This window comes from Ornithorhynchus anatinus, chromosome 6 (genome assembly GCF_004115215.2).
Source record: "Ornithorhynchus anatinus isolate Pmale09 chromosome 6, mOrnAna1.pri.v4, whole genome shotgun sequence".
Classification (NCBI taxonomy): Eukaryota; Metazoa; Chordata; class Mammalia; order Monotremata; family Ornithorhynchidae; genus Ornithorhynchus; species Ornithorhynchus anatinus.
In genome coordinates this window covers 30,198,007-30,222,523 of record NC_041733.1, presented here as the reverse complement: position 1 = coordinate 30,222,523, position 24,517 = coordinate 30,198,007, and positions in this window count along the sequence as shown.

Genomic DNA, 24,517 nt, shown 5'->3' with positions numbered 1-24,517 from the left:
TCTAAACCTTTCCGGGGGGTAAAGAGCCACGGAAAATTGAAATGACCTGCCTGAGATCACACAGCAGACAAATGGCAGAGCTGGAATTAGAACTCACATCCTCTAACTCAGATCCTCTGACACCCAAGCCCTGCTCTTTCCACTAGGTTATGCTTCTTGAAGTTCATCAGGGTCGTCACTGGAGAATGAAGGATTCCTCTGAATAAGATGCAGGTCATCCACTGACATCTGCTTCAGCGGTTCTTGTATTAAGTTGCCTCCCCAGTTCTACAGCTTGTTTAGTTTTCTGCTTAGTAATCTTTCCTGTGCTGTGAAAATAAGACACAAACTGAACAGAGCTTCCTTTGAGATTCATTCTTCGTTGATAGTTTAATCTCAGCCCAGGCGGGAAGGAGGTAGGAAGGGATTATTAATAATAATAATGATAATGATATTTGTTAATCCCTGGAGTAGATACAAGGTAATCAGGTTGTCGAACGTGGCGCTCACAGTCTTAATCCCCATTTCACAAATGAGGTAACTGAGGCACGGAGAAGTTAAGTGGCTTGCCCAAGGTCACACAGCAGACAAGCGGCAGAGAGGGGATTGGAACCCAAGTCCTCTAACTCCCAAGCCTGTGCTTTTTCCAAGGAGCCACGCTGCTTCTCTACTTCTCTGCTTCTCTTTTCTATGATTTACTTAGTCGAAATGCTCATTCGAAACATCGGAGTGGCTGGGTTTTGAATGTAGCTTAGCGGTGGCTTAATAATGTTGGTATTTGTTAAGCGCTTACTATGTGCCGAGCACTGTTCTAAGCGCTGGGGGAGACATGGGAATCAGGTTTTCCCACTTGGGGCTCACAGTCTTAATCCCCATTTTACAGATGAGGTAACTGAGGCACAGAGAAGTGAAGTGACTTGCCCACAGTCACACAGCTGACAAGTGGCAGAGCTGGGATTTGAACTCATGACCTCTGACTCCAAAGCCCGTGTCCTTTCCACTGAGCCACGCTGCTTCCCATGGACATTGTAGAAACCAAGGCAACTACCCTCAGTGTCCTTTGAGCTTCCCTGATAAATGAAACCATAAAGACCATCTCATCTTATAAGAGAAAGTTAAAAAAAAGTAGATTTCAGCTGTCGCAACAAGCATGCCATTCACCATTTCTTGTTTCCTTTAAGTTGGGTCCCAACCTTAACAAATTACATTTGGACATCTATTAATTATTGTGAGATCTGAACAATCTTGTTAGTACCTGAGAGGAGAAGAAATAACCCTACTCTGCATAAGACATTCTGAAGGAATAAGTATGTAAAGAAACCTTACTAAGACTTGAAAGGAAACCCTATTGGCCTTCTGAGAAGTTTATGAAGCTTTTGGTAAATAGTATGTAATGTTGCTATTTGTTAAGTGCTTACTATGTGCAGAGCACTGTTCTAAGTGCTGGGGGAGATATAGGGGAATCAGGTTGTCCCACATGAAGCTCACAGTCTTAATCCCCATTTACAGATGAGGTAACTGAGGCACAGAGAAGTTAAGTGACTTGCCCACAGTCGCACAGCTGACAAGTGGCAGATGTGGGATTTGAACCCATGACCTCTGACTCCCAAGCCCGGGCTCTTTCCACTGAGCCACGCTGCTTCTCTAAACATTTTTGAGAGAGAATTCCCAGGCAAAATATTTGCAGGCAATAATTATTTATTTAGAGTATGATTGGAATTAAAAGGGAGAGCTAAAATTTTTTCCACAACTTGGAAATCCAGCCCCTTACTCTCTGGTTAGTCTTCCTGTAAGTACTAACTGTGTGATCAGTGTGTACCTTACCACCTGAAAGACATGTTATCAAGCCATAGAGGAAAAACAAGTCTGGAGGCTGAGGAATGCTGAGGATAATAATAATAATAATTATGTTATTTGTTAAGCGCTTACTATGTGCTGAGCACTGTTCTAAATGCTGGGGTAGATACAAGGTTGTCCCAAGTCTTAATCCCCATTTTACAGATGAGGTAACTGAGGCCCAGAGAAGTTAAGGGACTTGCCCCAAGTCACACAGCTGACTAATGGCGGGGCGGGGATTAGAACCCACGACCTCTGACTCCCAAGCCTGGGCTCTTTCCACGAACTGGGGCTTCTACAGATGCCTACCTGGCTGATCAGCGGCTTTAGTCTAATGCAAAGATGATGCATCTGGAAGTCAGAAAACTTGGATTCTACTCTTAGCTCTGACTCTGGGCTGTTATGTGACTTTAGGCAAGTCATTTAGAAGCAGCATGGCCTAGTGGAAAGAGTAAGGTCCTGGAAGTCAGAGAACCTGGGCTGGAATCTTGACTGTCGGTTGCTTGCTGTGTGACAGTGGACAAGCCACTTCTCTGTGCCTCAGTTTCCTCAACTGTAAAATAGGAATTAGATATCTGTTCTTCCTCCTAATTAGACTGAGTCCCATGGGGGAAGGGAATGTGACTGACCTACTTACCCCAGCGGTTAAGGACCGTGTTTGATAAATAGTAAGCACTTAAATACCATTTAAAAATTAGACTCTCTGTATCTGTTTCCTCATACGTAAAATGGGGAGAAAAATATCGTTCTCTTCCATCTTACAGGATACGGTGAAAATTTCAAAAAGAGGTAAAATGAGATAATTGATGTAAAAGGGCTCTGAAAAGTCTAGTCATTACAATGACTGCTCTAAATTTTGTAGCATCATGAGATTCAATTTTACAAAGACACTAAAGAGAAATGGAAAACTGCCACTGGAGAATCGGCTTTGATGTTAATTATTTATTTTTTTTCCTCATTGGTTCCCCGTTGTGAGAATGATTTATGGTGCTCAAGCAATTTAGATTCAAATTATCCTTACATTATTGGTTGTAATGCAGTCCATAAGGCACTAATCTCTGTGCTTTGGTCTTGCAGTCATCAAACAGCTAAATTTAATTTTTAATCCACCTCCATTATAATAATTTTCAGATTTTATATAGTAAAAAGAAGCTTTTATACAGTTAAAAAAACTTTTGACAAATCCTTAGCTTTTAAAACAGGCATTTCTGTCTTTCCACAAAATTCTCATATGCTTCTTACTATTTTATTTCACCTAATTCTAAGCATGGACCCTCAGAGCTGATTATTCCTTTTTTGCTGGAGTAATTTATTAGAAAGTATCTAGTGCTATGCTCATCTTTGTAAAATGCTGATTTGGAACACATCACCCCACTCCTAAAACCCCTCCAATGACTGATCATTTCTTTTTGCATTAGTTGAAAACCACTGACTTCAAGGCTGTTTGTCATTTGACTCCCTCTCGACTATTCTTTTCTTACACTACATTCCATTTTGTGCACCCGCCCAGCAGATATCTTTACAGTCCCATGCTCTCCTCTCTTCTATCTCCAACCCATTGTTCACCCCTTTCCTCCCCACACCAATCCTGGCTGAATCGCTGTCTCGCCTAGCTTTGCAAAACCATATTTCCCCTCACTCCCTTATCCAAATCCCTTCTTTAAAAAAAAAAAAAAAATACCTCCTCCAAGAGAAATTTCCTGTTGACTAATACTTAACCTTCCTGGTCATGTGTATATCTTTCTTTATTTGTTATTTATTTGAATTTGGTATCACTTTAATCTTTCTTTTCTCTTCCTATTATGCATGCTTATCTCCTCCATTAAACTGAACTCCTCAAGGATGGGGGATCTCATTTGCTTTTATTGAATGTTCTACAAGATCTTAGTATAGTGTTCCGTACAGACTAGATGTTACTATTGTTAGAAGCGTGGGTCAGAGCCATGCCTTAGAAATTGTTGACAGAGACTTATCTCTATTTGAAATGTATCCATTGTTACCATCTGGTTATTGAAACAGTATTTAAATGAGAGCTGTTGTCCAAGCTTTGGATGCTCTGTACTGCCGGGTCAGCAGAAAAGAATATTGGAACAGTACAGTAACTCTGATCTGTCATCAGACTACAGCATTTCAGAACATTCTCGAAAGGACCAAACAAGAATGACTGCAAACTGATAGGGAAATGTCAGGAGGTATATCCTGCTGCAAACCATAGGCTCAGACCTCCCAATCAATAATTCCCCATCTGTAAAATGGGGATGATAATAATACCTGACAGGATCGCTGGGAGGGCTGAAATGAACTAATTAATGTGAGAGCGATTTGGTAATAAAAGTGCTATTGAATACCAATTTGAGAAGCAGCACGGCTTAGTGGATAGAGCATGGGCCCGGGAGTCAGAAGGACCTGTGTTCTAATCCTGGCTCCACCACATGCCTGCCGTGTGACCTTGGGCAAATCATTTGACTTCTCTGAGCCTCAGTTCCCTCTTCAAATGAGGTTTAAAACTGTGAGCCCCCCCGTGGGACAGGGACTCTGTCCAACCTGATTAATTTGCGTCTACTCCAGTACTTAGAACAGTGATTGTCACATAGTAAGTGCTTAACAGGTACCATTATTATCATTATTAAGCACTTACTATGGGCAGAGGACTGTCCTGAAAACTTGGGAAAGGACAACAGAGTTGATAGACATGATCCCCGCCCTCAGGGAACTTGCAGTTTTGAGGGAGAGACAGATATTAAAGTAGGTTACAGGTAAATTCTAGAAGTAATAATAGTATCAAGTGCTTATTGTGTTCAGCGTACTGTATCAAATGCTGGGACAGAATACAGAGGTGGGAATTAGACATGGTCCCTGTCCCCTGGGGACCTTAAAGGAAGTAGTTACCTATTCTAATGTAATTCAAATGATGATGGGTCAAGTAGAATAGGCAGCTTGAATTTCATTTTGCAGCTGTGGATCTTACCAGTGAGCCATGTTAAAAAAAAAATAAATAAGTCAAAAAGTGACTTTCCCACTTTCTGAAGCAAGGTTATGAAATAATGGGCCGTGAGACACGAAACTGTTAACAGTTGGGATTTATCATCAAAATATGGATATTGTATTTTTTTTAGATAATTTACTTCAGGTGCAGTAGTACACTAAACAACTGACTCTTGGAGAATGAATTATCATCCAGAAAAATTCAGAGCTGCCATATGTCCACTGAACATATCTTAGAATCCTACAAAAGGATTATTGCCACTTTTGAGGAAAGCTAAGGAGAGATTATTGATTACTTTCCAAATATTCTCCGACTTTATCAAAAGATACAGTGCTTATTAAAAAGACATTGTTGAGTTTTTTTAGTAGTTTTCAGGGTTATTTTTCTTTTTCAATATTTACTGTTTGTAATATTCTCTTTGAATTTTGAAGGACATAGACTTTTTGTATTCAGTTGCTGCTTCTCATTAAGGAATTGGGTCAGGATTGCCATGGTTGCTCAAGGCCCTTAGACCAGTAGGAAATATCCAAATAGGTAGACTAGGTAGAATGCTGCAGCTGCTGCTAACTTGGAATGCAGTTTTTCTCTTGGAATTTTGGACTAGTGGATGAAGTGTGTGTGTGTGTGTGTGTGTGTGTGTGTGTGTGTGTGTGTGTGTATGTGTGTATGGTGTCTGTATGCCTGAGTTTCTCTTTAACTTCTGCATTGCCTAACCAAATCCATCTTTCTATGCTTCTCAAAAAGGTAATAAAGTAAATTTATATTCTGTCTCCCTGGGTATTCTCCTGAGGATAAGTATGATTTCTTGTGTTTTACAGTTATATGTCCTATCATAGTTTTCCGATTAGATTTCATATTCATTCACGTGTCTGTGATTTTCTTGCTTTCCAGGTGACCCATTAGAGGCTTTTGGATACATTTGTTCCAAATATACAAAAACAGTGTGTCAGACACTCAAATTTATCCATTTTTGTGAGGCTTTACTATTGGCAGAGTCTGGTTGTGGGACTTTTTTGGCCCCTACTGGGAAGGAACTGTAAGCAAAGGGACCAAAGCAAGCTGGGAACTATATGTTCCAAGATCCTAAAGGATACATTTCCTGGAATCGTATGAGAGATTGGTTCTTTCAGAGAGGAAATGGGATAGGTCAGTAGGAATTCAAGAAGTGCTAGGTCAATCAGTAAGAAGTTCTAGCTTTTAAATTCAGACACTGCCATGTGTCCTCTTCTCCTCCATCCTCCAAGGTTCCTATTCCTTCCATCCCTCTCCCCTCTTTATATTCTGCCATCTCTTTCCTTCACTCTTCCTTGACACTCTCTTCTACTTTTTCTCCTTTTCCCCCCTCCTTGCTCTATGACTTCTTCCACATGAAGAACTTCTCCACATAGAGAAGTAGCATGACCTAGTGGAAAGAGCATGGATCTGGAAGTCAGAGGACCTGGGTTCTAATCCCGGCTCAGCCACTTGTCTGCTTCGTAACCTGGACAAGTCACTTAACTTCTTTGTGCCTCAATTAACCTCACCTGTAAAATGGGATTAAGACTGTGAGCCCCATGTGGGACATGACTGTGTCCAACCTGATTACCTTTATCTACTCCAGTTCTTAGTACGCTGCCTGGCACATAGAAAGTGCTAGTAAATGCCATTTAAAAAAAAAGACAAAACTGTGAGCAAAGATACTCAGGCTCAAAAAAGAGCATGGGTTTTTTAAAGACTTATATGACTACTGAAGCTTGTATTACTGGTGAAGTGTAAGGATTTGGATTTAATTTGCTTCTCCACTTTGTACCTCTTTTTCTTTGTGTCAAAACTAAAATCCCTCATCTAAGACTTCTGTGCTGGTTTGGAAATGTTTAGAGAAGCAGCATGGCTCAGTGGAAAGAGCCCGGGCTTGGGAGTCAGAGGTCATGGGTTCGAATCCCGGCTCCATCACTTGTCAGCTGTGTGACTTTGGGCAAGTCACTTCACTTTTCTGTGCCTCAGTTCCCTCATCTGTAAAATGGGGATGAAGACTGTGAGCCCCACGTGGGACAACCTGATCACCTTGTATCCCCCAGCGCTTAGAACAGTGCTTTGCACATAGTAAGCGCTTAACAAATACCAGCTTTTTTTAGAGGAATTATTAAATACTCTTGTTTCCTCCACCATCAGTTCTGAATGACCAGCATTTACATAATGTCATATGAATTGTATTTGTAGTTCTTTGATGGGAAACTCTGTTTCGAGAGCTTTTGGGGGACAAAAATCTAACAATTTTGTTAATGGCAATGCATCACTACTTATGCCCACTGTTAATAACAGATGTGGATAGCCCATAGACCGTAAAGGTAAAGTTGTATACATAGAATGCACTGTCTGCATGGGAAAATATCAGAATCTATCCACAGTGCTCTAGAAGGCACTGGATGGACTATGATAGCCCTCTGTAAGGGCAGACACCCAGGAAAATGGCCCAAACTGGCAAATGTGCTTCCACCCAGAAACAGCCATTTGGAAAAATTCATCTTTAAAGATCATGGGCAGTTTCTGTTTTGGACTATGATTTCTTATGAGGATGTGACCAAACAGTTTTATTAGCAGTTTCCACCGGCATTCCATGCTTTTACCTTATCTCCATCCCTTGTCACCATCAGAAAAAGTACCAACCTCAGACATGTACAACAAATGTTCCTTTAGGTAAATTTGTCATTTGGGAGCCTTATACCTTTTGAGTTGGCATCATCACACCTTTACATCCCAGAGGCTATATACCTATTTCAAAGCCAGCATTTGTTAAAATTAGGTGGCAGGGTTGTTGTAAACAGCTTTCACAGAGGGCAGAGAGTCAGAAAAATGTCATGCTAACCAGTCATTACCTTGGAACAGCTTTCAGGATGTCTTTAAAATAATCAACATAACCGACATCCAATTTAATAAATGGATTCCCTGAGAAAGTTCCCCAAAATGGTACGATCAAACATAACACCCACTGTATTGTTCTTATACAATAATCAATTCAAGACCAGTGGCAATTTCAAAGGCCCTATATCTCCAATTTACAGATGAGGAAACTGAAGCCCCAGAGAAGTTCAGTGACTTGCCCAGGGTCACCCGGTCAAGTGACAGAAACATGCTTAGAATCCAAGTCCTCTGACTCCCAGACCTGTGGTATTTCCACTAGGCCACCCTGCTCCTCATTTGCATGACAGTCAGTGCAAATGGCCAGAGTGAATCCTTTCTATAATTCTTTCACTAGGGGCATATTTCAAAATTGTGTCTGAATTGTGCATCCATGACAAAACATGGAAATTATGGAAAAACTCAACTTTGAAATAAGTCTTTCAAATTCTGAATGAGGGACAAGTCAGAGTTCAGTTATAATGCTTTGTAGATGTGAAGGCAAGTTCCTTTTTCAATAGATAGCTGAACTTGAACAGACTAATTGACAGGTCTGCAGAAGATGATATGAAGGAACAGTAGGAATTCAGGTTAGCAGGATACGTGGACCAAAGCCTTTTTATGGCTCTTTGGGCTCTATACTACCTTAAAAGTAATGTTGAGTGATTGGAGAAATCATCTCCCCTTTTGAATGAGAAAGATAAGGCAGCGTGAAAGTGAGTCTATCAGCCCAGCTCTACACACTGTTTATCATCACAGTTTGGTGTTTTAATTCTTCGTTGACTTGATTTCTTCTTTTCTCCTTTTCCGTCGTCATTGGCTCAAAGGTTGTCCATCCCACACCATCATTTTGGACTGATGGTGACCTGCAGCCATTGCTAGATAGATATCTCAACAACAGGAGTAAAAGCAAGAATGCATTGGAAATTCTTGATGGCATATTTGCTTTGTTTAAATTTTGTGGATTTGATTATAAAACCACCCAGGCATAGCAGCAGTAGAGACTCTCCAGGTCAGCTGGTATACACATTTTGAATTTAGTCAAGGCACGTAGTGAGTTTACATGTAGAAATGTGGTTTCCTTTGTACCAAGAAATCTGTGGTACCAGCTGACCTTCATGAAATTCATTAAAATAAGTAGAACCATCATAGCTGTGCCAGATTTCAAATTCACAACTACACCAAGTTATGTCCCCCACCCTCTCTGTCACTTGCTTTCCAGAAAGCAGTAAAATAATGGTTGATTTGGGTTAAAACTGCAGGAAATCATAAGAGAAGAGAGAAGGAAAGGAGTGAGACTTTACCCAGTGCTTAGCACAATGCTTGGCACATAGTAAGCGCTTAACAAATGCCATGATTTAATAATGTTATTATCCCAGTTCACTTCAAGTCCATATGCTCCAGCTAGGAAGAATGATTAATCTGTGAATACTTTGCAAGGTGGGTCCTGTTCTGGAAACAAACCAGGAAACCCATTCAGTTCAGTAATCCCTCAAATACTTAATGTTCTTTCCCAACTGTTTGGGAATTAATCACTTCCATGAAGGTTCAAAGGCCTTTCAGGGAACTGAATGGAAAACATATAAATTGCCTGGTTTTCTCTAGCGGCAACTCAATTTGTTCCATAGCAGGACAGAAGGAAAACTGAGATCTTGGAAAAAGACTTGATTTAGACTTGACTCTAGTCACGTAGATTTCATGGTTTTACGGCTGACAGGCTTATTTGTTATTCCTTTCTGGATTCGGGACCAAGGTCCCTGAGAGTGACAGTAAACTGGGGGGAACAGAGATAATGCTACCTGTTAGTCTCAAGTGCTGATGTCAGTGGTGGTTCTCTTCTTATCCTCCCCTCCTTTTATCCTCCTGGACTTCGATGTTCCCAGTAAGTCCTAGGCACCTGATTTTTCCCACTAAGATCTCCTGCTCCATTTTACTTTACCCACTCACAAATTTGGACACATGCTGGGTCTGGTCATCACCAGCCATTATACCACTTCTAATCTCACCAACTTTGAACTCCCACACTCAGACCACAACCCCCAAAACTGCCTTCTCCCCCACACTCGTCCTGACCACTGAAAACTATCCTCTCCCTACAGAGACCTCCCAACCCTAGGCACCTTCCACTTGAGAGCAGCGTGACTCAGTGGACAGAGCCCGGGCTTTGGAGTCAGAGGTCATGGATTTGAATCCCAGCTCCACCACTTGTCAGCTGTGTGACCTTGGGCAAGTCACTTAACTTCTCTGTGCCTCAGTTACCTCGTCTGTAAAATGGGGATGAAGATTGTGAGCCCCATGTGGGACAACCTGATTCCCTTGTGTCTACCCCAGCGCTTAGAACAGTGCCCTCCACATAGTAAGCGCTTAACAAATACCAACATTATTATTATTATTATTCAAGGTCATCATGCCTTATCTGGACTCCCTTTTTAACCTTCCCCTTCTTGATGGACAAATCAAAGCCCTTTCATCCATGTGTTTCCATTGATCTCTCATCACCAATTCCCAACTCTGGTTCATCCTCACCGAATGCTTCTTGCAATCCTGCCGTTTTATTGCAGAAAGGTGCGGGCAGAAACAAAGGCATCAGGCTGTCTTGACTAACTTCAAATTCATCCACCCTTATGAACTATGAAACTTCCCTTTCTTCTTCAATGACATTACATTTCCTCTCTCCTCAAATCCCATGCCTTCTGCCCCTACACTTAATCAGTCATATTTATTAAGTGCTTTGTCTGTGCCGAGCACAGTATTAAGCTCCTGGGAGAGTACAGTGTAGTATATCAGACACATTCCGTGCCCACAACAAGTTTATTCCAGATTTTTACTCCTCTGCTCCTCACCCTTGATGGCCCCACCAACTTGAAACCATCAGGTGTGAAAATCTCTCCCTCACTTCTCCAGTTCACTGACAGGACAGTCACGGACTTCCCCACCTCACCTCCCTTTCCCCCTTGGTCAGCACAGGTTCAGATAGGTGCTTCAGCTTGGGCAGTGGCCGGGCCCTGGAAGCGGTGGAAGCCAAATATCAGTGTCCTGGGAAGAGTCATGGTGTGGATAATTATAATAATAATAATAATAATAATTGTGGTATTTGTTAAGTGCTTACAATGTGCCAAGCACGGTACTAAGCGCTGGGTGGATACAAGCAAAATCAGGTTGGACACCGTTCCTGTCCCAGTTGGGGCTAATAGTCTTAATCCCCATTTTACAGATGAGGTAACTGAGGCCCAGGGAAGTTAAATGACTTGCCCAAGGCCACACAGCAAAGAAGTGGCAGAGTCAGGATTAGAACTCATGACCTTCTGACTACCAGGCCCGTATTCTATCCACTGTGCTTCACCGATGCCCCAGTCAGAGACCAGAGAAGGCTGACCATAATGGTTTAGCACATTGGGCTCACAGTCTGAGTAGGAGGAAGAACAGGAGAACTGAGGCACAGAGAAGTTAAGTGACTTGCCCCAGATCACCCAGGAAGCTATTGGCAGAGTTGGGATTAGAAGTTCTGTGGAGAAACAGCATGGCCTAGTGGAAAGAGCATGGACCTGGATTTCTAGTCCCGGCTCTGTCACATTTCTGCTGTGTGACTTTGGGCAAGTCACTTCACTTCTCTGTGCCTCAGTTACCTCATCTGTAAAATGGGGATTGACTGTGAACCCTATGTAGGACAGGGACTGTGTCTGACCTGATTACCTTGTATCTAAGCGCTTAGAAGCGGCGTGGCTCAGTGGAAAGAGCCCAGGCTTGGGAGTCAGAGGTCATGGGTTCTAATCCTGGCTCCAACACTTGTCAGCTGTATGATTTTGGGCAAGTATGATTTTGGGCAAGGTTTTGGGCAGGAGAAGCAGCGTGGCTCAGTGGAAAGAGCATGGGCTTTGGAGTCAGGGCTCATGAGTTCGAATCCCAGCTCTGCCACTTGTCGGCTGTGTGACTGTGGGCAAGTCACTTAACTTCTCTGTGCCTCAGTTCCCTCATCTGTAAAATGGGGATTAAGACTGTGAGCCCCACGTGGGACAACCTGATTCCCCTATGTCTACCCCAGCGCTTAGAACAGTGCTCGGCACATAGTAAGCGCTTAACAAATACCAACATTATTATTATTATTATTAAGTCACTTAATTTCTCTGTGCCTCAGGTACCTCATCTGTAAAATGGGGATTAAGACCGTGAGCCCTACGAGGGACAACACAATTACATTGTATCCAGCCCGGTGCTTAGAACAGTGCTCAGCACATAGTAAGTGCTTTAACAAATGTCATTAATATTATTATTATTATTAAATATCAGAATTATTATAATTAAGAGTAGTGGTATTATTAATAACTCAAAGTCCTCTGACTTCCAGCCCCTGCTCTTTCCACTAGGCCGTGCTGCTTCGCTACAACTCTGAGACATGCGCAGGGAGGGACTGGCGGGGCTGTTGCAAACATTACGTTATCTTGTTTTTAGGACTTTTGTTCCCAAGAAGAATGACGGAGACTCTTCTTGACTCTGGTTAAAGGGCAGTGTGCCATTTGAAGAAGTGAACAATATGGGAGCTGTATTTGGATGATCACAGCATCTAAAAGTGGTCATTGTGCAAGGAGAGGCGCTTATGGCAGATTACAGTCCATCTGGCAGCGTCTTGGCTGAGATTTTATTAGATCATCTGAGAGACCGTCAGTGTGTTTCTTAGGATATCTACTCTTGGGCACTTTCTGGGGAAATGTGTACAGGGTTTGGGCTTTAGGAGACTTTTCCCAGTGTGTGAGCCCCACTGCAGCATGCAACTCCAAATCATTCATGGTTTTCCATGCTCAGGAATATGATAAAGAGCTATATTTACAGCATCATCCAAACTATGAAGCAGAAAGCTAATAATAACTTAGCAGAAATACTGGGTGTCAGCTGACTCACTGCAAACGGTAGCAAGAAGAGAAAAAGGAAAAAAAAACACAACGTTTTTCCCCCTGTGCATCATTACAGAGTGAAACTGTTGAAAACCACAGAAGCATTCTTTATTTTGGCCGATGATCTCAGAAACCTCTCCTCCAGTCTCTCCTTAGTTCTATCAGAAATAGTATTTTCGAATGGTATGTCAAAAACTATGGCTAGTGAAATCCACAGCCATGGAATTGCGTTTTGATTTTGAAGTTCTGATATACGATATCAACAAAGGCTAGTGAAAAGAACATGGGTCTGGGAGTCAGGCGATCTGAGTTCGTGTCCTAGCTCTACTTTGGGCCTGCTGTGTTACCTTGAGTAATTCACATAGACTCTCTGTGTCAGTTCCTTCATCTGTAAAATGAGACCAAAAAGTCCGCCCTCCCTTCCTCTTAGATTTTGAGCCTTAGGTGGGAAAGAGACTTTTTGATCTGATGACCTTCTGTCTACCTCAGTGCTTGGTACATAGTAAGCACTTTATACAAACCATTATTATTACAATGATAAGAATGCCAAAAACACTGGGTTAAAGTAGTTATTCCCTATTGTCTAATGCATACTTTTAAATTTCAGAGCAGTGTGACAGTGTTCCAGATTGCGACACCAAGATTTGCACTCCTCCCTTGATTGCAGATTCAGAAATTCATAAGGAAGTCAAAAATATGGCGTGCGGGGGAAACTTGGAGCCAAAAATCAAACTAAAGAAATTTTGGCTTGAATGAAGTGCCTAGGGGTTCTCAACTGCCTTTTACTTGCTTTGGTAACTCCAGAAATGTAATTATTTAAAGCCAACTTTGGCTAGCAGTCCTCAGTAGGAATTAATTTCTCAGCCATGTCAAAAGGAAAAATGTAACTATGGTATTTTTATGTCCTTTAGTAGTTAAAGATGGAGATTTACACCTCTAGTACGGCTTACTTTCTTAGCTATTGGGCCTGCTTTATCTAGCTCTAATTCAGTTTCTCCTCAGATTTTAGCCCCTCAGCATGTTGGTGTTTCAGTATTTTAGTCCATGAGACAACAATTCATTTAGGTAAATTCATCCAGTTCTGCTAGAATGTGTCGTGTTCATGAAGAGCCTCATTTAATGGAAAAATCGCATTATATTACTCATGCCTTGACTAACACACCTACCCAAGAATTTGTTCCTAAATTAGATCTACTTGGACTGACATGGATTGTCTACTCTCTGGAAAGATGCATTTTGTGGACAGATCATTCCCTACTTCTTCAGTAGCATTCTTTATATATTGAGTAATGAATACATGCAGTATAACAGAACTGGTTGAATTACATCCATTCTACTGATAGAAGTAATAGTAATAATAGTATTTACTAATGCTTAGCACTTGGGTTTCCTCTCAGGATCACACCTGGAGAGTTTCCAGTAGCCTTCCGGTCTCAGACACGAGACGGGGAGTCAAGCAGAGGCATACCCATTCTCGTCCTAGCTTGGGCAGAGGCTAGTGAGTGGAAAGCAATCTGCTACCGGTCAAAACTCACCTGTGCTGGGCAGCAGAGGCTGGGGAGAAAGTCGAGGGCAGAGACTCAAGTTTACTTCACAGAAGGTGGCAGTGGTTACCCACTTCCATATTTTTACCCAGAAAATTCTATGGATACACTACCAGAATGTTTACAGATGGAGATGGGGCCTTTCTGGGAGAGATTTGTCCATGGAGTCACTATAGGTCGGAGATGACTCAACAGCCTAAGGCAAGACAAGAGCTTGGAAAGTACAAAACAAAGAAATAACCTCTTCCCTACCCAGAAGGAGCATATATTCTAAAAGGAGAGGCAGGCATAAAAAATATTTACAAATAGAGTAGTCAAAATGAATAAGTCAATGTACAACTAAATAAACCAATAAAAGTACTGAGGAGGGACATAAATAAGGAAGTGCTAGAGATGGCTGATAGGTTTATGTGACTTGGGATGCTGAAAATTAATTGGAGAAGGCTTGTAAAGGAGGTGAGATTTGATTAGGTATAAAGAAGTGCTTCATGGCATCAAGGTTTATTAAATCTTGAAATGAGTTATTGAAAGCAGTCTACCAATCAATAGCATTTATTAAGTGCCTACTTTGTGCAGAACATTGTATTCGTTCAATCATATTCATTCATTCATTCATATTTATTGAGCATTTACTGTGTGCAGAGCACTGAACTAAGCGCTTGGGAGTGTACAATATAACAATAAGCAGACATATTCCTGGCCCACAATGAGCTTACTGCTTTGGATAGTTCAGTAGAACTGGTATACATGACTCTTGATGCAACAAGTTTAATAATAATAATAATGTTGGTATTTGTTAAGCGCTTACTATGTGCAGAGCACTGTTCTAAGCGGTAGGGTAGATTACAATAAGAGGAAACAATAGAGTTTAAGAAAATGCACGGATGTACTTAATAATAATGCTGGTATTTAAGCACTTACTATGTGCCAAGCACTGTTCTAAGTGCTGGGGTAGATACAAGGTAATCACATTGTCCCACGTGGGACTCACAGTCTTAATTCCCATTTTACAGATGAGGTAACTGAGGCACAGAGAAGTTGAGTGACTTGTCCAAAGTCACACAGCTGACAAATGGCAGAGCCAGAATTAGAACCCTCAACCTCTGACTCTCAAGCCCGTGCTCTTTCTGCTAAGCCATGCTGCTTCTCGCATAGGTTGCACAAGCATTTGGGAAATGTAAAGCGGGGCAATTAGAGATTAATTAAGGAAGGCCCCCTTGAGGAAATGTGATTTCAGAAAGGTTTTGAAAATGGGGAGATCTGTGGTCTGTCAGATATAAAGTGGGAAGGAGTTCTGTTTGCTCAAAATCCTCGAGTGAGATCAGAGATAGAGTTGAAAATCAACTCCAGCAGCTTTAAATAGGTTGTGTCAAGAAGAAACTAATTCTTCTCCTAGCCTCATTCAGATGATAAATCATACTTACTCCTTCCCACTTCTAGATCTATAGTCTACTGTGGCATATGTTCTTGCAAGAGTTTGAAAAAATTAAGTGAAATTTTATTCAAGCATGTTTTTATGAGCAAAATACCCTCCTATTCCTTAGAAGAATGATGTATTATTTACTCAAGGATGGGCTAGATTTATATATGATTTACCCAGTGCTTAATTTGTACTCAGAAAATTGCCTCAGCAATGACTATTAGCCCCGCTTCAATTACTGGGGCAATGAATCCCCAAATTTATCCTTCACCGTTCAAGCTACTCTATCGGTGGGGATGAGAGTGGAAGAGAACTGCAAGCCCTAGACTGTAAGCTCGTAATGGGCGTAATAATAATAATAATGTTGATATTTGTTAAGCGTTTACTATGTGCCAAGCACTGTTCTAAGCGCTGGGGTAGACACAGGGTCATCAGGTTGTCCCACGAGGGGCTCACAGTCTTAATCCCCATTTTACAGATGAGGGAACTGAGGCACCGAGAAGTGAAATGACTTGCCTAAAGTCACACAGCTGACAAGTGGCCGAGCTGGGATTCGAACCCATGACCTCTGACTCCAAAGCCCGTGCTCTTTCCACAGAGCCAAAGAATGTGTCTGATATATTGTACTCTCCCAACCACTTAGTATAGTGCTCTGCTCACAGTAAACGATCAATAAAAACGTTTGACTGATGACAGGAGAGAGCTGGGTTAGGGGTTGGGGGTGCTGAGGAGGTTGATGTGTGTGGAAATGTGCTGAAGGCCCAGTGACTGAGAATTCATTCAGTTGTATTATTGAGCTCTTACTTTGTGCAGAGCACTGTACTAAGCGCTTGGTAAGTACCCTGTCATTGTTCAGTGCCACCTGGGAGGACTTTGTCCACTCTGTGGCTCCTCACTGGCCGCTGCAGATTCTGACCACTTTACATGACATCACTTCCTACTTTGTCTCCTAGTGAGCCATAGGTGGCTGTTGTGGACTCCATTCTCTATGTCTTAACTGCCGTTCCAGTCAGCACTCCCCTCCCTCCACCTGCTATAACCCTCTGGGTACTATCCTCAGAGGTTCCAGGACTTTCCCAAGGTGCCAGGGCTCTAGAGCAGCCCTCGAGACCCTGCCCACTGATCCCAGGGCTCAGCCCAGCAACTCCTGGCACAAACTGGACCTTGGATTTATCTGGATCCTTTATCTCTATCCGATTTTTTTTTTAACTGGACCAAATAAACTAAAGGAGATATTGTATAGTGGATTGCCCCCAAGTTGAAGGATTGAAAATCTAAGACAGTAGGAAAAAGAATTCTAGATGGAAGTTCAAGAAGCTCAAGTATCTCAGAATAATGTGGCAAGGGGAAGGTCTTCTTCCCCTGTTTGGTATAGGAGTGATTGGGTGTATGTGTGTGTGTTTGTGTGTATGTCTTTTTAAGCAGGTTAGGCTTATATTTCAGCAGCCTCCTGAAAAAATGCATAATCATAAGTCCTCATTCATTTAATATTATGATGATATGTTTAGAATACCTTTTATAAAGATTAAGCAATTATTAAATAATAGCTTAATGGCATTTGTCATTAGTCAGTCAATTGTATTTGAGTGCTTACTGTTCATTCATTCATTCAATCATGTTTATTGAGTGCTTACTATAAGCAGAGCACTGTACCAAGTGCTTGAGACAGTACAATACAGCAATAAACGGACACATTCCCTGCCCACAGTGAGCTTACAGTCTAGAGGCAAGGAGGCAGCGTTAATATAAAAAAATTACAGATACATTCATTCAATAGTATTTATTGAGCGCTTACTATGTGCAGAGCACTGTACTAAGGGCTTGGAATGTACAAATTGGTAACTGAGACAGTCCCTGCCCTTTGACGGGCTTACAGTCTAATCGGGGGAGACGATACATAATAAATTTCAGTACATAAGTGCTATTGGGCTGGGAGGGGGGAAAAAAGAGGAAGCCAGTCAGGGTGATGCAGAAGGCAGTGGGAGTGGGAGAAGAGGAAAGTCGGGGCTTAGTCAGGGCAAGCCTCCTGGAGGAGATGTGCCTTCAATAAGACTTTTGAAGGTGGGGAGAGTGTCTAGGATTTGAGAAGGGAAGGCTTTCCAGGCCAGAGACAGGAGGTGGATAAGGGGTCGGTGGTGAGATAGTTGAGATTGAGGCACAGTGAGAAGGTTAGCATTAGAGGAGTGAAATATGTGGACTGGTTGTAGTAGAAAAGTAGCAAGGTGAGGTAGGAGGGGGCAAGGTGATGGACTGCTTTAAAGCCAATGGGGAGGAGTTTTCGTTGGATACAGAGGTGGATGGGCAACCGCTGGGGGTTTTCGAGGAGTGGGGTGACGTGTCCTGAACGTTTTTGTAAAAAAATGATCCAGGCAGCAGAGTGAAGTATGGGCTGGAGTAGGGAGAGGCGGGAGGCTGGAAGGTCAGCAAGAAGATTGATGCAATAATCCAGGCGGGATAGGATGAGAGATTGTATTAACATGGTAGCAGTTTAGGTGGAGAGGAAAAAGTGGATTTTAGCGACGTTGTTAAGATGGGACAAACGGGGTTTACTGATTAATTGAATATGTGGCTTGAATGAGAGAGAGGTGTCAGTGATAACTCCAAGGTTACAGGCTTGTGAGACAGAAAGGATGGTGGTGTCGTCTTCAGGGTTGGGTAAGTCAGGGGGAGGACAGGTTTTGGGTGGGAAGATAAAGAGTTCTGTTTTGGACAAGTTAAGCTTGAGGTGATGGGAGGACATCCAAGTAGAGATGTCTTGTAGGCAAGAGGAAATGCGAGAATGCAGAAAGGGAGAGAGATCAGGACTGGAGATGTGGATTTGGGTATCATCTCCATAGAGGTGATATTTTTAGCCACAGGAGTGAATGAATTCTCCAAGGGAATGGGTGTAGATGGAGAATAGAAGGGGACCCAGAACTGAACTTTGAAGGACCCTCACAGTTAGTGGGTGGGAGGCAGAGGAGGAGCCCACAAAGGAGATTGGGAATGAACAGCAGAGAGGTAAGAGGAGAACCAGGAGAGGACAGAATCAGTGAAGCCAAGGTTGGATAACATTTCCAGGAGCGGGGGGCGATCCACAGTGTGGAACGCAGCTGAGGGGTCTGTACTGTGTGCAGAGCACGGTAGCAAGTGCTTGAGAGAATACGATATAACATTTTAAGAGACACATTCCCTGCCCACAGCGAGCTTACAGTCTAGAGGGGGGAGACAGACACTAAATGAAATTACAGATATGTACATAAGTGCTGTAGGGCTGGGAAAGGGGATGAATAAAGGGAGAAAGGGTGACACAGAAGGGAGTGGAAGAAAAGGAAAAGAGGGTTTAGTCTGGGAAGGCCTCTTAGAGGAGATGTCTTTAATAGACTTTGAAGAGGGGGAGAGTAATTGTCTATCGGATAAGAAGAAGGAGGGGGTTCCAGGACAGAGAAGACGTAGACTAGAGGTCAGTGGTGAGATAGGTGAGATCAAGGTGCATTGAGAAGGTTAACATTAAAAGAGCGAAGTGGGCAGTGTGGGTTGTAGTAGGAGAGTGGTGAGATGGGAGAGGGCAAGGTGTTTGGTGTTTATAGTACATAAGCAAATTAAGCTAAACCATACTAAACTACATAAACTGTACAGAGGGTCTGGAACGAATCCTAATTTATAACATGTCTTTGTTAAATTTGAACCCTACGGCACGGCCATTCTTGATACATCATTTTCTCATACCCAATATGTAAGAAAATACTGCAATGCAATACTATTTCACTTTTCTTTTTGCACTATATTCCAGTGGAATGATTTCATTGCAAATCACATTTTGGATTTTGCGTATTTTATGACTTTTCAAAGGCTCTCAAAATTATTTTCCCTCAAAATCACATCGGTTATTTTTGCATTGTCGTCTTGGGTTATTGGTTGATAAGGGTATCGCTGAAGGTATAAGCTTTCTCTCATCCAGTGAGATCTGATATTTTCTCTTTTATGGAAGTAGCTATTTATTGGCTTATTTTAACATCAAAGCTAAAGAATCTTCCTTTCTATTATCTAAGAAAATAAATAACCAGATTGTCTTCCCCAGAGTTTATTTCTGGAGCTTGAAAATTCCCATTGAGGGAAATTGGCTTAGAAAAGCTTCACATTTACTTCTTAAAAGTATGGACTATTTCATTGATCATCAGGAATTCTGGCAGCAGGAATTTGGGTATTGGTACTTCTGGACAGTGAATAGTTTTATGGAGTTTGCTAATATATCTACCGAAGCAATAAATAGCCTGCTAATTTACCATCTCTGGAATAATAAATTTATTACCAGGAATAAACTTAGTCCAATACGTAAATTTATATCCTGCTTCCACTCTTTGTGAAGATTTCTATGCTTGTTTTCCACAATAGAGTATAAGTTGTATGTGGGCAGAGAAAATACCTTGCAAGTCTTGTGCTTTCCAAGTGCTTAGTACAGGGTTTTGCATTCAGTTGGCACACAATAGAAACAATTTCTACTACTATTCATGGCTTAATCAACTTTAGAGGTTCTCTTTAGAGAAAGTGGGCCCTGGACTATCCGGAGGGATGCAAGTTAGGATAATTTGGTTGTGACCTTCCAGAGATATCACATTGGCAATCCTTTAGCAATTTTGTTAGTCTCCTACAAGCCATAGGCAGCGGCAAGATAGCATTACCAATAATGAGACCCCAAAAATAGGCTTTCTGTCCCTATCTAGTGAAGCAGTGTTTGATATAAACCAGCTTCTCTGGGTTGGACTCATTCAAAGTATAGAAATTGGGATATTCAAACATTAAGTGACTAATTTGGGCAGACTACTTTCTGAAGAAATGCCACGGGGAAACACTGAGCTACAACTTCAAATAATTATTCATAGTTGTGGGCATCTGGAAAACCAGGAAAGAGGGGCAGTTACATTTGAACAAAGCCATTAGACAACCTGTGATGTGGAGATGGGTTCTAACCCTGGTTCGGCTGCTTGTCAGCTGAGTGACTTTGGTCAAGTCACTTAACTTCTCTGTGCCTCAGTTACCTCATCTGTAAAATGGGGGTTAAAACTGCGAGCCCAGCGTGGGATACCTGATGACCCTGTATCCCCCCCCAGCGCTTAAAACAGTGCTTTGCACATAGTAAGCGCTTAACAAATGCCATCATTATTATTATTATTATTATTAGATGCACAATTCCACATCAGCCAATCATTCAGTGATATTTATTGAGTGCTTACTGTTGAAAAGCACTATCCTGAGTGCTTAGGGAAGTACAATGTAACAGAGCTGGTAGATGTGAACCCTGTCCTCAAGGAGTTTACAGTCTAACAGGTCCCCAAAAGGCAACTCTTGTTATCTAAATGAAAGACATAATAATCCCCTAGCAATGTCTTCTTTGTATATGAAGAACACTGGTAGATATAAACATGTAGCAACCCATGATTCTTGGGCAGTCTACCTGACCTATGATTTTGACTTACCTGCTTAAAAATACATGCTTGTCCAGCATAGCAAATTATGTAAGAAAACAAATTTCAGGTGAAGAATCATAAAATTGTTCTCCAGATGTATGTAAAAATGGGCTAGTCTGTATTCTCAGTTCATTTGTTTCCTACTGGAGTTGCCAATACCATAAGCTATTTCAATTCCATGCCATAATTTATGTTATCCTTGAAAAGTACTTGCTATATTGACATATCTTTTGAAATAGTCTGCAGTGCTTATTTATGATGGCCCATAAATGTTAGAATAACCCTGTAACTTCTCATAGCGAGATCAAGCGAGTATCCAAAATCAACAAAATATGCAGCTGTGCACTGACAATAGTTTTCATTAAAGAAAGGAATATGTAGATTTAAAGAAATTTGCATGACAGCACATTCTCTTTTAAGTAAAAGAATCTAAGATCCTATAAATGGAAAGCCATGCGAACAAAAGTGATTATCCCATACGAGAGACTGCATTTTATCCTATTTAGGTACATTTAGGTGCATTCTTAAATGCACAACTGTTGTATTTGTGAAACTAATTAACACATAAAAAATCCAGCTGTAATAGTAATCAGAACTTGCTGGTTCAACAGACTATAGTTTAGGGTATTATCACAACCTGCACATCTGGCCCTCAGTTGAAGATCTGGAGTTGCTCATATCAGCAAGTTAATACCTTGGGATTCAGCGGCAAATTTTTATTGGTGCCAGTTGTGAAGCCAACATGCGATCTAAAGCCGAGGTACGATTCTACGGTTGTTTGCCTCTGAAAGGAAGAGCAAAGAAAAGTTCATTTTATCATTATGCTGTACCCGTAACCCAATTAGGTTTGGCTTCAGATGGAAAACAAGTGAGGCGGTTCCTTCAGGGGACACCATGAAGCAGGGGGGTGGCCATTGAAAATTTGAAACCACCCCTCCCCCGGAGTCAGAAGCAGCTCCTGTGTGAACGGGGATTTGGGAAGCAATGCTGTGGAGCAAGAGAGATCTGGTGCTTGCCTACTTTCTGTACCCTGACCCTCACCACCCTGACAGAATATGCTCTAGGTTCAAGAGTTTGATTGGATTTTCATTCGATGACATCCTAAGGGACACTTGAGTGGGCACCCAGAACAGTGCAATGATGTGATACACAATGGGAGAAGGCCGCAGATTTTTTCTTTCCTGAGAGCAGCCAAATGTCTGAAACTGGCCCAGGACACAGCATGTTGTTTTATTTGATTTGTTGGCTGAACTCAGTGAGAGTTCAGCAGCTAAACTGTGCTTTAATCAGATACCGTAATTACAGCAATAGGGAAATATTGAAAAGCTGAGATTCTGTAATAAGCTTTATCTAGATCCCACAGCTCCCTCCAGCAATCACTCCAACTCCCTCTTCCCTTTTTGTCTCCAAACTCTTGAAATGGATTGTTTATCCTTGTTGTCTTAACTTCATCAACTCCCTTCTTGGCCCCATAGAATTAGATTTTGCTCTCTCGACCTCAGTAACACCAATGTTCTCCTCAGAACCCTGTCTAGTGGGGCTCTACTCTTCCCTAATCATCCTTGACCCCTCAGCTGCCTACAGCTCTGTTAAGCATTTTCTTTTGCTTGGAACACTATTAGGTCTGGCTGACACAGTTCTTTCATGGTTCTCCTTACATCTCCGACCACTCAATTTCATTCACTGGTTCCTCTTCCACCTCTCATCCTCTCACAGTAGATGTTCCGCAAGGCTCTGTCCTGGGCCTGCTACTCTTTTTGCTCTGCAGTCATTTTTTTTCTTTTTATGGTTTTTAAGGGCTTATTACGTGCTAGGCACTCTACTAAGCCCTGAGGTAGATACAAACTAATCAGGTTGGATGCAGTCCAGGTCCCACATGGAGCTCACAGTCTTAATCCCCTGAGGCATGGAGAAGTGAAGTATCCTGGCCTAGTGTCAAGAGCAGGGGCTTAGGAGTTGGAGGATGTGGGTTCTAATCTTGGCTCTGTCTCTTGTCTTGCCATGTGACCTTGGGCAAATCACCGCACTTCTCTGTGCCTCAGTGACCTCGTCTGTAAACATGGAGATTAAGACTGTGAGCCCCATGTGGGCAGGGACTGTGTCCAACCTGAATACCTTGCATCCACCCCAGTGCTTAGAACAGTGCTTGGCATGTAGTAAGCGCTTCTCAAATTCCATTGTTATTATTATTATTACTTGCTCAAGATCACAGAGCAGCAGGCAAGAGTTGGAACTAGGATTAGGAACCAGGTCCCTCTGACTCTAAGGCCTGTGCTCTATCCACTATGCCATGATGCTTCTCTAATTAATCTCTTGGGAAGCACGTCTGCTAACTCCCAGATTAACTTCTTGATTTCTATCACTCTCTCAATATTCAACCTCACTTTTCTCCTTGCCTCCAGGAAACCTCTAATTTGATGCCCCAAACTGTCACCCAAACTCAGCAGTTCCAAACCTGAACTTCATACCTACCTTCCTAACTTTTCCTCCTCTGCCGATAACATCATCGTCAGGCCACCACCTTGACTAACTTCTCATTGACTTTAAGAGCTCACATTCAATCAACTGTCAAATCCTACTGATACTTTTTCCAAATTACTTTCTAGTTCGGCCCTGTCTTCTTCAACCTAACACCATCACCCTTATAGTATCTATATTAGACTGCTATATCAGCTTTCTTACCTCTCCCTACCTACCCTGATCATGCCGCTGCCCAGATAATCTTCTTGAAACGTCGCTCCACCCACACTTCTCCCCTCCTTAAGAACCTCCATTGACCACCTATTTCTATCTGCATCAAAAAAATCCCCCAAAGTCCTTATAATCTCTGCAAGGCTTTCCACAAACTTTGTCCTCATTTTTGACATGCTTTTAACGGCTACTCTCCAACTTGAAGTCTTTGCACCTTCCATTGTCTCCTCTTTACTGTTATCCCAATCTTATCAACCCAATAGCCACCCTTAGCATTCAGGTGTAAGTGTATATCACATTCCATTATTGCGATTTGCTCTGTTTCATCCTGCCACCTAGTTGATCCTTGGTCTTCCTCTTCCTACCACTGTTGGTTAATATCTTTTTGTTTGTTCATCTTTCCACTTTAGACTGTAGTTCCTTGTGTAAAGGTTGCACCTTTAATACTCTGAAAAGTGCTTACTACAGGGTTCTGCATTCAGTAGATGCTCAATAAATACCACTGATTGACATATGTAAAATTCAGAGCATATTAATATATACATTTTAGGAACTTTTTTGTATCTATGTCAGGATTTCAGAAGGAAGTCAGATAATATAGAATAGAGTATAGGAGTACTAGGGGAATAAATGAGATAACGTATGTGAAATATGTGAAATTCTTTTGAGCTCTTTGGAAGTCGGTGCTATATAAATCCCAGTAATATTAATAGTATACTGAAGCATGGACTATTACAAATCCTACAGTCATAGTCATACATGGATTTGTGAGTGAAAGAGGAGAGATTGAATCAATCAGTCATATTTATTGAACACTTACTGTGTGCAGCACACTGTACTAAGCGTTT